Below are 16,871 nucleotides of genomic sequence, written 5' to 3' on the forward strand. Positions count from 1 at the left end.
TCACTGTCTGCTGCTGGCCTTTACTTAAAAAACAAAAAAACGTACATTTAATGAACAAAAAATACTCCAAATGTTTTTTTCTAAATTTACTTTATAAAAAAACGAAACTAAATATAATCACTTTTCCATTACATACAAAACTGAACTATTTTAATAGCTGAAACAGTAGTATAAGCTTTTTTTGGGAAAAGGGGAAAAAAGACGGGCTAGTGCCTATATTTGAGACCCGTGCAGGGCTTTAATCCACTTCATCCAACGCTGTTTTGTTCTCATCTGTGAGCATGCTCTTGATATATGTATGGTGTGTAAATGTATAATTGCCTTTTCATGATTTTATTCAGTTTTATTTAAATTTGTAGTTAAAACAACTAAAAATAAATGTATTTTAAAGTTTAGAATTAGACAGCCTTTGCACACAGGCTTACGCTGAAAACAACAAAATGGAACCTCAAGGTTGATCTGGGAAAATGTGTGCAAATGTATAGGGCCCCATTCCTATATTTTGCCTGGGGCCCCCAATTCACTAAATCCGCCCCTGATTACACCTGTAGTTGTCCATGCGATGTCCGTCACGCTCTCAGGATGGAACAAAATGCAGGGGTAACGTAGCAGAATAAAGCGTTAGCTACTTCGCAGCCCGCTAGCCATTTTTTCAGCTTTCTGCTGTCTGTTGTCAGTGTTTCTTTGTTTAAATATGGCGCTTATCACATGCTGTGTGGTATCGGCGTTTGGTATCGGGGCATTTTAACGAGTACGAGTACGAGTACAGGAGGCCAGTATCGGGCCCGATACCGATACCAGTATCGGTATCGGTGCATCCCTAGTGTAAATGTATAATTGCCTTTTCATGATTTTATTCAGTTTTATTTAAATTTCTAGTTAAAACAACTAAAAATAAATGTATTTTAAAGTTTAGAATTAGACAGCCTTTGCACACAGGCTTACGCTGAAAACAACAAAATGGAACCTCAAGGTTGATCTGGGAAAATGTGTGCAAATGTATAGGGCCCCATTCCTATATTTTGCCTGGGGCCCCCAATTCACTAAATCCGCCCCTGGTCGAAAGCAGTCAAGTCCTCCTTAAACCGCAGCCCCTTGATAGACAGATACTCGTTGTTTTTTGAGTTTTTCCAGATTAAATCTCTGGCTGTACGGGAAACGAATCTCATGATCACCGGTCTTGGTTTCACTCTTCTGCCATCATCCGAAGTTTTAAGCCTGCCCAGACGGTGTGCCAATGAGAACAATTGGATTATAAAGATTGCATTTGTGAATTTTCTTTTCTGAGATGAATACATATTTTAACATAATAGAGGACATTAAAGAACAGTCAGACATCAAGGCATGTTTTGCTGAAGGAAAACAGCTCAATTACTTCTAAATTACTACTAAATAACAGTCATAATGGTCGTGACACAGCCTCATAATTAGAAATCCTTTGTAATTTCAGACAATACTACGGTTCTCATTATGATTTTCATTTGCCAAAACTATTCCTCCACAATTAAGTTTTCTAATATTGCTACCACTGTCCGTATTTTGCCACACAGCAAAAGTGGCACAGCAGCAAAAGTCATGCTATTACATTCCTCTCTGCCCTTATCCTTTTCAGCTGCTCGAAAGACCCTGCTTGCAAATTTATCTTTGAAGATCTTATCAACTCGACTGTTTACTTTAACATGCAATACAGCTGCAAAAATCCACCACAACTGAAGTATGCATCAAAGCAACCCAATCTGTCAAAACAAGCAGCTTTCCTCTGCGCACAATGACTGGAGACGGCATGAAATTATAAATGGGCTGGCGGTCTGGGATTCGAACAGAGGAATTATTTATTCATACTGGAAGTTGATTTGAGGGTACTGGAAATGTTCCGATTTTAATGGCTCATATATTTTAGGCTATTACAAAATTGCATTAGATAAAAAACATGCTTGTTTGCTTTCTTGTTAAAAATTGTGCTGTTTTAAGTGTCAAAATGTATCCCCTATGGCCTAAGAATCTTTTATCTGTTCCACAAATTTATTTGAGCCTTTTTAGCTCTTGTTTCCCACTGTCAAAACCATAATACACAGCGCTGTTGTTTTGTGAACAAACAGTGGATGTGTTTGACAGAAGTGACATCCACTGTGTCATTGCAGACCCTGGTGAGTCTGCAGAAGAAAAGTGAAACAGCAAGAGCTTGCACCCTCTTTCACTCACAAACAAGACGTCGACTGCTGCTGGCATTGAATGTTGGACAAATGAGACATTGTGTCTGGCTACAAGCTATTGTCAGCGTGAAAGAGAGGCAAATTCAATGTGCATGTCAATCACTTGACTTTTAACCAGTGGGTCTCGCTTAATGCGAATTTGAGGGGATGACAACCAGATGGCCACTATTATATCTAATTACTCCAAAGACTCTTCAGTGGAGGATGAATTCAGTCTGGAATTGATTCAGGAGTGAGTTAGCATTGGAATTTAATTCAGTATTTACCAATTACCCTTAATCTTCCACAAAAGTGATTTTGTAAAGAAACAAGCTACTGCTAGACATTTATTTGCCTCTTAGGTTTTGTGTATTGCATGAATCTATAATTGACTGATAGACACAGACCCCACTCTGAGTGCTGTTTTCAAGACTGTCTGAGATTTTTAAAGCATTGTTAACATTGGGAATAAAACCTGTTGATATTTCAGGGCTACGCAAATGGGGGGTTTGAAAGGGACAAAGATGAGAGGGGCCATTGCCTTTTTGTCAAGTAAACAAAAATAGATCTTGGCAAATCTTTGGGTAAACATCTGTAAAGTTAATGAATCACATGTGTAACTTTATGTTTGGGTGAATGACAAGTACAATGAAAACAAAATCCACTTAATTTCTTAAATCCCCACTAAATAAAGTAGTTACCCTAAATCCATTGTGTCGTGTAACCTATTTGCTCTAATTTGAGGTCATTCACATGTGGATGTTAATTGCACTGGATGACTCAGTGATGACGCTGTCCTGAATAAACCATAGGGTGGCTGTTCCTTTTTAGAAACACACTTATCAACATCTTGTCAGCTCCTTTTATTAGAGGCCTTTTGCCTTTTAGGGGAACGAGACTCGCTGTTTGAGTAAGTCTGAGTAAGATTGTCTGAGAATGTGTTTTGGGCCTATGCTAGATCCCAGATGATTCATCACTAATTGCAGTGCAGCTTTTATACAAAAACAGCTAGATGGAAAGTTGAGGATTGCTTTACAGGATGTAGATATGCAAAGAGTCCCAGTTTGCATACTCAGAATACACATTAAAACTATGTACTTGGCTGGTAATGGGAATACACATTATAAACTGCATCTTGATTGCACAGGCCCTTTTGTTGTACAGTTGCAACAAAAATATATAATTTGGACACCTTTATTATGCTTTTTTCAATGTGATTTGGAACAAAGTCGACACAATATAGTATATATTATTTATTATGGACAGTATGCAAACATGGATGTGTGCACTGGAAGCTTCATTACCAAAAATGGCAGTAAAGCTCTTTCTGATTCTGGATGGAGGAAGATATGATTTATTGTCTTTTAATCTTTAATTGATTGATGATGATTTCTCTTTTCCATATACACCATTAGAAGAAAATGCATGTTTGTTTCTTTTAGTTCCTTACATCTGCAAATGTTGTCTTCATAGTGTCAGTTGTTTGTTGAGACTTACAAGTACTTCAAGTGCCTTTTTTTGATGTGCGAACCCTAAATCCTGGTTCCTTTATGAAGAACCTCACATCTGTGTAAATAAAACTGTGTGCATATGTCTTGTGAACTCTTGTGATGTTCCCATGCATGAAGTGGAAATAAGGGAGCCTTGCTTAAAAATATAACAGGGCCCATACCATATTTATTCACTCCATAAACCTCTTTATAGGCCGGCGGTCTGTGTTCCATCGTCCGTGTTTAGTGGTGATGCCAGCACTCACAAACCGCGCCCATTTATATTAACCATACCGCATAATCGTATATGGACGTTCATTTAACAGATAACCACCACTATGCTTCATGAAAAGGTTTTCCTACTCACTAATTGCACAAACTCATTCATACTGATAAAATATTATAGATTTCAGCTGAGCCTGCTGAAAAGAAACTCAGCACTGTTCTCACCATATTTATTCACTCCATAAACCTCTTTATAGGCCGGCGGTCTGTGTTCCATCGTCCGTGTTTAGTGGTGATGCCAGCACTCACAAACCGTGCCCATTTATATTAACCATACCGCATAATCGTATATGGAAGTTCATTTAACAGATAACCACCACTATGCTTCATGAAAAGGTTTTCCTACTCACTAATTGCACAAACTCATTCATACTGATAAAATATTATAGATTTCAGCTGAGCCTGCTGAAAAGAAACTCAGCACTGTTCTCCCAGACAGGAAATGAAAGCAGCATGAAATGAAAAGAGCTAGAGGCAGACAACTTTCCCCCCAGCTTCTGACCCTGGCGGCTGTGTGTTTTCATAATGTTCGCTCATGATCGATTGCAAGAACATCGACCGGCCAGTCAGTCACTCTGTGTCCCCAGCTGGTATAGTTTTCTTGGTTAACCGCAGAATTCACAGTACTTTATGGTGCTGAAGTCAGGGACAGTGTCTCTGTTAATCTCAATTATGGAGTCAGAGCTGTCATCAGACGCTGACCCTAAGGAGAACAGTGCATGACTTACAGCCTTATAGCCATAGTAAATTGTTTTAATGGTCCAATGAGTGGGCTTTTTAGTGATCTACTTCAATCTTGTGCGATAGGCAATGCAAAAAAGAGTCAGACCGGCCCATAGAACTGTCATCAACACCCGTAGGTGGTTTGCTTTTTTTATGCGGAGTTCAGATTCTTCAAACAATCTCCAGTGATCAAAAAATCTGCAGTAATGCTGTTGAATGTAACAATTTACAGCATAAAAGCGGCTTGTTTTGTTTATTTACAAGTGTAAAAAAAACATACAAAAATGTGTGCATCTTTAAAGACATGTTATCATAGGGACAATCAGTCAGCAATAATACTCATTAGTAAGAATCATAAGAATAATTCGTTCTGGAATCAGACTACAATGGTAACACATGTGACATTGTAATTTTGATTCACATACAAGAACCAACTCCTAAGAGTCATTAGTTTAGGAATCAGACTATACTGGTCACACAGTAGGTTTTGATTCACTAAAGAGAACCGGATCATAAGAGTCAATTGTTTGTGAATGGGGATACCCTGGCCGTGCTGTATGTTTTTGATTCGCTAAAAAGAACTGACTCATAAGAGTCATTTGTTCAAGAATTGGGCTATACTGGTCGCATTGTATGTTTTTGATTCACTAAAAAGAGCCTGGTTGGTGTTGTGTATGCGTGTAGCCTGCGAGGACTCAATAGAAACACATTTCTTGCCATTACTTCGTGGTACACAGACTTTTTTTTGCACCACATTCAATACAGACTGCAAATTTAGATTTCCAACTCTTCATTTGCCCTTACGCAGAAAACACTGGTACATAGTTTAGGGGATCTTCCCACAATCTTTCCATATGGGTATTTACTACTATCAGCCAGGAAAATCTGTAGGTATAACTGCTCTTGCATTCGAGACGAAGGCCTTTTTAATTTGGCTAATGGCTTTCAGATCCACCTTAGCAAAAGACGCTGAGAATCTGATAAGGTTAAGGGGGTAATCTAACTCCCAGCATGCCTCTGTCTGTCATCCTATCTCAGATTGGACTAAAATAGAAGAATGCTGGGTAGTCTGCCCACCAGATCTTACTACTCGCATCTAAGCTACCCGAAGCTCTGTTAGTTTACCCAACAGAGGAGGGCAACTTGATATAATCCCCAAATAGTAGCTTACCTAGGCACCATATGGATTTGAAGTTTTAATGCAAGTTAAACCTACTAATGCAAACCCCTGCTGTGATAAATGTAATTTCTTCAGTAAGGTGTTGCATGTTTCACATCATGGAGTTCACTGACTGATAATATTTAAGTAATATATTTATATTTTGTATTATCTATCTATCTATCTATCTATCTATCTATCTATATAGTGAAATGTATATTTATTATATCAAATATATATTTTTGCTAAATATAATGGCAGATTATAGCCAGTTATCCCAGAAGTCTGTCTTACCCATGACATCTTACCATAATTTCATCATACTAAGAAAAAGATTCATGTTTTTATACCGTTGTTAGTTTTAAGCCATATGTTGAAACGCATCTTCCAGAACCAATTACTGCCCACTCTCAAGTGTTCAATTAGCGGTTGTTGTACCATATCACTTAGTATTCACAGAGCTCCTTTCTCAAAATTCCATGATGCAAAGCCATGAAGCAAATCTTCAGTGTGTAATTAAATGTGTGAGTGCTCCCTGCGGACGCAAGGTGTTACTGAGTCATTGTGCTATAAACCAACGCACTCTTACTGACCTTGGGGACCGCAAGGTCATCACTGATTTGTTGTGCTGTGAGCAAGTGAGTGAGCATGCCTTGTGAAATCATAATCTGCGCAGAGATGCCCTTCACATTTCCAATTTCTTCTCTCTCTGACTGTCGGCACTCTATTATGGATGGGGTTGCTATGGTGATGCCGTTGCACTTTCTGACAGCATTCACAAAAAGGCTGTAAAGTGTGTATTTTAGGTTCTGTATTCCACTGATAAATTACAGGCCTGCAGAAAGTGTCACTGGACGAATGTGCAGTAATCTGTCCCTTCTGAAAGCTGACAGGGTGTCTGGCACATTCATCCAGTGTCTTCTTAAAGGAGCAGTGTCCTTGCAAAAGAGTGTGCTTAAGGAACATACATTTCCTTACACAGTTTACAGTGGTATAAATACACTCACATAGATAAACACTGACATATAGAGTATATTAAAGCAATAAGAAGCTGTGACAGTTGCCATTATTGGATGTTTCAAAATGACTTTTAGTCAGTTGAGTTGATTTTTTAAATATTTATATTACAGTTTTTCTGAATTGCTAAAACACATTTCTTGAAAACATCACTAATTTTCTCAAAACCTTAACTCAAACTAAATTCACAAAACCTCTGACTCTTCCATCAAAATCAAACAATCACTGCAAAACCATTTCACTTGCACTCAAAATCAAACAGTGCTCTCAGATCACACACACATGAGTCAATAAAATAAACACGACAGAGCATTCATTAGACACTACAGAGAAAAATGGAGAACACAGCATCCATAACATTACAGGAAAAAAAGTATATTCTATTGAGTAAACAATTTAGCAATTCTGTAAAAAAGCATAGTAATTGCAACTGAGGAAGGTGAATATATTGTATAGGCCTACTGTATGTACTGCAAGAATAGTATTGTGCTGAATATTGAATGGTACTGAATGTTTGCATACTGTATAGTCAGCACTTGGATACTGCAAAAATACTGCAGTCCAACTGCAAAGGCCAAAAAGCTCAAATAAAACTCTAAATGAATAGCATGTTACAGTACACTACAATACTGTAAGTTGTGCAATTGTAAAATCAGGGTCAATGAGATTCATTCTGTCTCAGCATCATGTCTTTGTGCTGGAGTCCGAAAAAACCCTCTGGTGTGACAGATCCAGCCTTGATAACACTCTCTAAGCCTTACTCTTTCTCTCCTCATCCTCCTCATCCTCCACTTCTTACATATACTCTTGCTCCTCTCCATCTCAGATTGTTTCCATCTATTGTTCGTATCATCATTCAGTCACCTTGCTTACACACTAATTTATTCGACAAACTGGTTTAAGCTACTGAGAATTTGGTTCAGAGATTGGGGTTTAGTGTTTTAGCAATTCAGAAAAACTGTAACATATAATCTGACATAATGTTTTTATATACAATACATTTTTAACTAATCATTTGTGATATTTTTTTATATTAACATACATTCCATCATTCAGTCATCATTCATTCATATTTTATTTTGTTTTAAAAATTTAAGTTACCAAAAGTTTTTTTTTATTATTATTGTATTCAAACCATCATCCAATGAGATTTTAGAAATATGTATATATTGTATATGGTTTTTGATTAGTAAAAAAAAACAAAAAAAAAACATATGCATGTTATTTATTTATTTATTTATTTTTTATTATTATTATTTATTTATTTATTTATTTTGCTCTTGCCACCTCTTGGCACTCCTCCCCAAGGGGGGGATGAGTTCATTACAATATTAAGAACTACATATGAATCATTTGTTCCAGGCTAAATGTTCCATGTTTATGTCACCTTAGGGGAAAAAGGAGTTGACACTGATACGAGCGCTACACACACACACACACACACCTACGCAAACACGTGCTCCCTACAGCAGGAACCTGTCAGCGCAGTGCAGGGATGTCTCTTTGTCACCATGTGGTCAAGGCTCGCTGGATCTGCTCCACATGTCTTAATCTAACGGATCAGAGCACTCATGCGAGCCCTGATGGCTGAACATTTGGGTGCCTTTTCATTTTGAGGATTAGGGTTTTTTATTTTTAGGACACTCTTTATTCGATCGAAAATGCCATTTCCCAAGACAATGGGGGTTGAGTTGAAGCCATGTCAGTGCAGACGACCCTGCATGATACGACTCATGTACCCTCGCTAAGTCCATTATTGGCAAGCAGCTTTGATGGAATATGTTGACTGAGGAGCAGAGAAATCTCAAAATCTGTGACTAATATTACTCTAACGATGACACTAATAATAATTAATTGCAATTGATTCAACTAGATTTGTACGTTTTCTGAACTTGCCCTTGCAAAATCCACCACCATGATGCTAGTGTTCTGAGTGGTTTCTAAGATTTTCTAGGGGGTTGCTAGGATTTTCTGCATGGTTGCTAGGTGGTTGCTAAGTTGTTCTGGGTCAGTGCTAAGGCAGATCTGGGTAATTAGTAAGATTTTTCTAGGTGGCTGTTTTTCTAGGGTGTTTGCAGGCTTTCTATGTGCTTCTGTGTGGCTCAGGTGTTGTGGGTGTTTGCTAGGGTGTTCTGGATGGTTGCTATGTGTGCTCAGGTTTCTACATGGTTACTAGAGTGTAGCTAGGGTGTTCTGGGTCATCGCTAAGTTGGTGTGTGTGGTTGCTATGGTGTTCTGTGTGGTTGCTAAGATGTTCTAGGTGGTTGCTAGAATTTTCTGGGTGGTTTCTAGGTGTGTCTGGGTGGTTAATTAGGGTTTCTATGTGGTTACTAGAATGTAACTAGGGTGTTCTGGGTGTTGCTAAGTTGGTTGTGTGTGGTGGCTAAGGTGTGGTTTTTAGGGTTTTTCTGGGGGGTTGCTAAGGTGTTCTATGTAGTTGCAAAGGTGTCCTGGGTGGTTGCAAAGGTGTTCTGGGTAGTTACTTGTGTGTGTCTGTGTGGTTAATAAGAGGTTTCTAAGGTGTTATGAATGATTGCTATGGTGTTTTGGGTGGTTGCTAGTTTTGTTTTTGTTTTTGTTCTGTTTCTGGGTAGTTGCTAAGGTGTTCTGGGTGGTTAATAAGAGGTTTCTGATGCACCGATCGACTGGCCAGGGACCGGAATTAGCCTATTTTCTGCATGATCAGCCCAGACCGGTGACCGGCTGGTCAGTCTGACGATTCTGAGCCGGTTCATTTTGATGTCACACCTAGGCTCACATCCGCATGTAAAAATGCCGTTGGTGTAGAAGTTCTTCACTGTGAGTAAAGAAGACAAACAGTTCGCAATTTGTAATATGTGTAGGGCCAAAGTAAACTGTGGGGGAACCACAGGGCTCGATTAACGATTAACTTGTCTGATTAAAACGTCAATAACAAAAATAACTACTGAAACTTGGCCACCAAAAATTTTCACGCGGGAATGATTGTGATTTTATTGCATTCAGTGTAAATGCCGACTGATAATGTATTTATGTCATTCCAGATGAGGCTCGCACAGCCTGAGTGAGAGAGAGACTCGTGCACAAATCAAAACAAATGAGCGCAACAGCAGACACAAACTCACAGAAAGTTATAGATACATACTGCGGTAGAAAAAAAAAAGAAATTTATAATATATGATATAGGTAAGCAACAATACATGACCAAGATGTTTCCTCGTATATCAACACGATTGCAATGTGACACTGATTTTATACAATAATAGTTCAATAAACAAGAAGTTCAAATTAAGTGACGTACATTTTACAAAAAAAAATCAGAATTCGGAATCGGCCAAGAAAACTGCAATCGGTGTATCTCTATAGTTTCTGAGATGTTCTGGATGATTGCTATGGTGTTTTGGGTGGTTGCTAGGGTGTTCTGTGTGGTTACTAGGTAGTTCTGGTTGGTTCATCCTTCATTCATTGTTCATCCTCCTCTAACCCCCTGTGTGTTTCCTTAGTGTAGCATTACAAAGACATGGGCAGCCAATGTAGTGTTTTTGTAGTTAAAGGCAGATAATAGGCTATCTCAGAGTCTCAGTTCCCTGACTGACGTCCCATTCAGCATCAGTGACATGAGTCAGCCTCCTTGGTTTATCTATGAAAGACATCTGCGCACCGGACAAGTTGATTGACCGCTCTCTCTCTATCTCTCCATGCGTATATGCATACATGTGCATGTGTGAGAAAAAGAGGTGGGGGGGGGTTTTGGGTGGAGGCAGTGTGAGGTTGCATTACATATGCAGTCTCTTGTCCTCTGCCCAGCGGCAGGTCAGATTTAACCGACTCGGCTAATGTTTTGCTCCGGTGAACCCTGTTGCTGATGCCTGCCTGGAGTGGAAACATATCGGCATAATGCAGCCTCATCTCACTTTAAACTGGCTCATCCAATTCTCAAAGCATCTAAAAAATTATTATAATTGCAGCATAGGCATGCAGTGGGTTCTCCACAGAGCAGCTCTTTGTTGTCTGGTTTTGGGGTTACAAATGTTTGCATTAATTTAATCTCAGTTTTAATCCGTGCTGCAGCCCTTGAATGTAGACACAGTCAGATGGCTTGATTGTCTCCCCATTGCGTTTGTTTGACAGCTTGTTAGCTTTGTTTTTGTCTGTTGACGCATGAGTATTTGCTCTTCACATGCATAGTAGTAAAGCTCATTAGTGAGACTTTGTCACTGTAGTCTCCAGCCAAGAAATATGTTGATTACAGTATTTCATGTGCAATCAAGTGTCAGATATTTTCTGTATGTGGTCAATGAGGGAAAACAATTTTTATGCAATCTTAATGAATGCTGATTTAGATTATAATCAAACGCAGGCTTTTAAAGGAATTGTTCACCCAAAAATGAAGAGTATTTTCTCACTCTCGCGACATTCAAGATCCATTTTTTTTCTTCATGGCACCTGTTTTCTTTCATAGTGAACATGTCTGTCAATCTCCAAAATGGAGATAAAACAGCTTGAAAGTAGCTTACAAGTATGTATGTGGTCTGATCCTTACACAAAGCTATCATATGGCTTCAGAACACTGGATTATGAACACTGGATTGCTTTAATTGCTTTGCTTTAGATGCTATGAATTGTCCTTGTATTCAAAAGAATCGTCATAAATATTGTTCAAATTTTCTCTTTATACTGTATGTTCCACAGAACAAATGATAGAATATGGCCTTGAAACGACATGAGGGTGAGTAAAAAATGATAGAGCTGTCATATTTGTATGAAATATTTCTTTAAAGAGTTCTTTTAACAATGAATGCAATTGACATTTTCCCAAAAGCATGTTTTCTATTCTAACTAATCATAATATGAAAAGTCTCTTCAAATACTTCCAGTTTAGTTCTATTTAAACTGTTTCGCAGGATTCAAGGGCATAAATGTCTCAAGCATTCCTGATTAAAGGCCGGGCACCAGACCTTGAGGACTGAAGCGTCCCATTATGAGGGAGCAAATGCAAATGCCATCATCATATGATGCAGTAGTAAGTGCTAGCACATGATTTTGATGACATTTATAACATTCCCAGAGCTTCTGCAGAGGCAAAAGTAGTTTGTCACTGCCATGTGCTGTCAAGTATTTCGCCTTAACATGCTTTTGTGACCTTGTAACATTCTAGAAATGTCTTTTCATAAATTTTTCAAATTCTCAGCCATGCACTGAGGGTGTTTTTGTAAGATCTTTCTGTTTAGTATCTCACCCACCAAACTTAAAAGGTTCGGCTGTCATTAGCAGAACGGTTTTCATCGAAAAGTATGGAGCTTTGGTCAGCAATATCCTTCTACTCTTCTCTTCAAAGCCAAGACTGCTGCTTTGAGTCTGGGACACTGCTGATCATGCATAAAGGGTAAATAAATTGTGCGTCATAGTGGTTTTTAGGTGAATGGTCAGCAAATGGAAAATGCAGAATGGGTTCCAGCCCATGGAAGGTCTGATTGCCATCACTGATGAGAGAACCGTCTGCATTTAGGATGCGTTCGCCTTTGGTTTGGTTTCTCAGTTGCAACGATCATTTGACTTAATCATGTGGGTTCCCCTCGTGCCACAGAGGCGTTCTGTCTGCTTCTGCCATTAAACGCCGGGCTTCCAACAGGAACATAGAGTGGCCAAGCATTAGATTGAATGTCGTGTTTAGTTAAGCCCTTCCAGCCATCTCTGAAGAAGAAATAAACCAACCCTTTTTATCATTCCAGTCTTGGAAACAAGCTTCAAACTCATTTCTTTCAACTCTCATTCACTTGATCACAATCTTCCTAAATCATCAAGAGCAAATTAGATTAATTTAAATTCATAAACTGCATCAGTGCAATAAAAGATTTGTGCAATGTTTGTGTTCTGGATTCATTTCTGTTTTTTATATTTCCTTTTTATTATTTAAGTAAAAAATAGAAAAAGTAGATTTTTTCACTTGTTCAAAGTTTGTCATTGTTTTTGAGAGAAGTCTCTTAAGATCACAAAGGGTGCATTTATTTTAACAAAAATAAAATGTTTTCTATTTTAAAGCATTTTAAAATGTAATTTATTCTTGTGTTGGCAAAGCTGAATTTTCAGCATCATAACTCCAGTCTTCAGTGTCACATGATCCTTCAGAAATCATTCAAAATATGCTGATTTACTGCTCAAGTAACATTTTTTATAATTATTAAGGAAAACAGTTGTGCCATTTAGTATTTTTGAGAAAACCATTTCAGTGTTCTTTGATGAATAGAAAGATCAAAAGAACAAACTGAAATCTTTTGTAAATAAATAAAAAATAAATCTCTTTACTGTCACTTTTGTTTAATTAATGCATCTTTGCTAAATAAAAAAAGTATTAATTTCTTTCAAATAAATACATTAAAAAAAAATCAAACCCCAAACCATAAACAAATACTGTCATGATGCTAGAGTGTTATAGTCGGTCACCAGGGTGTTGACATGGGGTTACTAGGGCATTCTAGCTTATTGCTAGGTAGTTGATATGGTGTTTTGGACAATACTTAATAGCCTAAGAGCCACAACCTGGTCCCTAGATAGACCTGTTTAATCATCCACTAGGTGAAACATGTAATTCAGATTACCTAAAAAGTAACCGAGCGATTGGAAAGCTCTTTCTGTAAGAGCCCATAAATAAAAGACCTTCCAGCAAAACAAAGAGCAATTCCAGGGAACGGCAAAGAGAGAGTGAATATTGCATTTACAAGGCCAGCTACGTGTATACAAGGAGGTTTTCGTGCAGATGTGGTGGGGGTAGAATAGACCTGATGAGGTTTATAATTCAGATATGAGATTCAGAATATAAAAAAAATGGAGTGATTGCTTTTGTTTTGATTCTGCTGGGACAGATAAGAGAGCTCTCGCACAAAACAATTAGACGCTGCTTGTTATGCTTTTTTATGTTTGGACATGGCGAAATAGTTCAGATAATCAAACAAGCCGAAACAAACATGCCCTCTTTATGCTAGTGCTCAGGAAGACGCTAAAAGGAAATTCCAATAAAGCTGTTCGGTAGGGGGTATTTTTGAGGAATGCTCTACACAACAAGCACATCCCTAAACATTAGTTCATAAATAATAGTACATGGAGAGCTGCAATTTTTCCATGTGAAAAATATTCACATTCTCACCTGTTTTCACAACAGCAGTGATACTGTCCAAAAATATACAGTAATGCATTTCTAGACTACACTAATCGCTTTCACAGGCAATTCTTTGTAACGGCTCTGCCAGATCCTACCGGATCCAGTTACACAGACTTTATAAACAGTGTGAAATTCCTGAATGTTCTGATAAAGGCAGGTGCTGATGATCCCGATGATGATAAGCTAAGATTTCGATGTAATTATTTGCAGTACTAAACAAAATATTGGATTTCAACATATAATGAACATAGTACAAAAGTTGACAAATAAAGCAAGACATTAATGAAAGACAATATCTGAGAAATCCATCGTTTTTTCTTTTAAATATGTCCGCTCAGAACAACTTAGTAAGGATAAACGTCCACACCAAGAATTGTTCTTGTGTTTATTAGGTTCTTAGACTTATTATCTTATCAAGCTTAATCAATCATCAATATTGGTCAACACTCATTTGACCCCTCACCCCTATCAACCAATCACCTTATGACCTCTGAACCCTCTGCTTTAAAGTCCTTGATTGACCCCTAGTGTTAATAAAACAGATTTCAGCCTCCTTATAAACACATTTCCCTGCTGACCAAGCATTAGGTAAAGATGTCAGTGAACCATTATGTAAAAAAAATACACCCTGCATAATGTAAGATAGAGCACATTTCCTGATAAACATCTTGATTAAATATACAGAAAAACTGGGAAGCATATGGTTTGCTGTAGGTTGTACAAGCATTCTAGAAAAAACAAAAGTGATTTAAGTTTTGTTCCTGAATATTAGCCTTTGTTTGATTTGTATTTATGCCAAATTAAGGCGTCTGGAAAATACTGTGGCATATTTAAACAAAGGCTTTAAATCTACATTAGTATAATCACACATTACTCATACTTATTTACAGAGTAAACACGCCATCTAGTGGTTTTGCAGTGCATGACTCTTTCAAATACCGTACTAAATAGAAATGGAATGAAATCTATTACTTAGATGATGATGATTACATCAATTTCTTGCTATATCCTATGAAAACGTTTTCCTCCATGGATATAGTCTTGGAAAAAACAGATACTATACTGAGATTTCATATTGTTTCTACAGTCTAAAATATTTTCAAGATCCTCAGCAATATGTCATCTTAAATGTACAATATAATATCATGTTAATTTGACTGTCCTGTTTAGCTAGTGGAATTTATATGAAATATAACATATTCAATTTTAAATTAAATATGTTTTGGTTTAAAAAAAAAAGAAGATATTTTAAATTATAAATGAATATAAATAAATTATATTTTTATACTCTTGTTGCTTCATGCATAAAATGTAAGATTTATAATTGATTTAAGGATTTCTCCAATTGCCATGCATTATTTAATCATAACACAGAATGGCCTGCTGATAAATGTATGTCTGTAACTTCATAGTTCACTCATCTGCATTTGTAGAAACAAATTGTACCCAGCATGATTTTTCTAAACAAGTTTTAACTTTCAATAGTACAAGTTGAATCAACAATACGTAAACATTACCATGCTAACATGAATTTGTGACATAATATCTGGATACACTTGACTGAATGTTTCTCTTGATCTTCAAATCCTTGTGATTTATAGGCATCTTGAAATTAGTTTCTGTATAAATTGTGCCTATGTATGAATTTGTTTACATGTCAATATTATTATTAGGTTCCAGCATTCCCTTGACCCTACATAGGATAAGCAGTTTGGAAAATGAATGCATGATAAATGTTTTATTATTATTATTATTATTTTTTTTTTGAGCTGGACCACCATATAGTGAAGCAAGAGCAGGGGCCTGTACCATGTCAGAAGTCAGTTTAGCTGGCTAGCCAGGTAAATTTCAGTTTAGTTTGCGCCAACTCTGGGTTTTAGGTAGGCTATACCAGTGTTTCCCAACCTTTTTTTAGTCGCGGCACCCTTTGGAAATTTTAACAAACTTGTGGCACCCTACAAAATTAATTTTGTCACAATATTTGAATTTCTAACTTCGATATGATAATTTGAAAAGTATAGATATTCGGTACAACAGGGAAGAACTGCAGAATATAATGTCATACAGATATTTTTAATATTAAAAATTGTCCATCAATGGTGGCAATCAGAAGGCTAATTTCTGATGAAGAGACCAATTTATATGACAGACTTTAATGTGGGCTCTTATTCATATGTAAACATTGTGAGATAGCTAGTTATAATGGTAATTAAACAAAGTTTTGGCGCACACGCATAGAGCCGGATAATACGCAGAGCGTCAAAAAAAATAAAAAAATACGCAGAGCGTCACACCACGTGAAAGTGAAACATGAGCGGTGAACTAATTCGGCAGCCGAAATTTCGGTGCATCTCTAATTATTGGCGACATCAGAAATGGATATTATATAATAGATGCTTTTTTGAACATTTTAGCAATTTAAAAATATTAAAAAAAGATTTTTTAAACGGCACCCCGGTTGGGAAACACTGGGCTATACCATCAAAGTAGCTCCACGGCTTACGCTGCTCAGGGGAAGGTCATCGTTCTGGTTTAGAGATCTTAAACCGAAATTTGACCAATCAAATGTGTGATGATCAGCTTCGAGCAAAGTGACACATCTCTGACACAATAAAGTCACTCCCCCAGCTTCTCTTGCTCCAAATTAAAGGACACTACATAGTAAAAATAACATCGTCTGGCTTTTAGATATAATTATTTATTATATATTATTATAATTAATATTTATTACAATTATTGTACCCTTAATCCACTACACGAGCCAGTTTAGCTTAATAATAATTATTAAGCTTTTATTTTAAATGAATATAAATATATAAAGATATAAAATATAAATATGCTTTAGAATCAATAGCTTTAAACATGAC

The 16,871-nt window shown here is 37.1% G+C and overlaps 1 long non-coding RNA gene across 1 annotated transcript in view; it reads left to right on the plus strand.

The window, feature by feature from the left end:
- Positions 1–14,015, plus strand: part of LOC107725988 (uncharacterized) — a 20,570-nt gene extending 6,555 nt beyond the window's left edge. Inside the window, exon 3 of the long non-coding RNA XR_001638199.1 lies at positions 14,005–14,015. This is a non-coding gene — a long non-coding RNA (uncharacterized LOC107725988). The remainder of the gene's footprint in view (positions 1–14,004) is intronic.
- The last annotated feature ends 2,856 nt before the right edge of the window (positions 14,016–16,871 follow it).

This window comes from Sinocyclocheilus rhinocerous, unplaced genomic scaffold (assembly GCF_001515625.1).
Source record: "Sinocyclocheilus rhinocerous isolate Xijiao unplaced genomic scaffold, SAMN03320098_v1.1 scaffold1004, whole genome shotgun sequence".
NCBI classification, from domain to species: Eukaryota; Metazoa; Chordata; class Actinopteri; order Cypriniformes; family Cyprinidae; genus Sinocyclocheilus; species Sinocyclocheilus rhinocerous.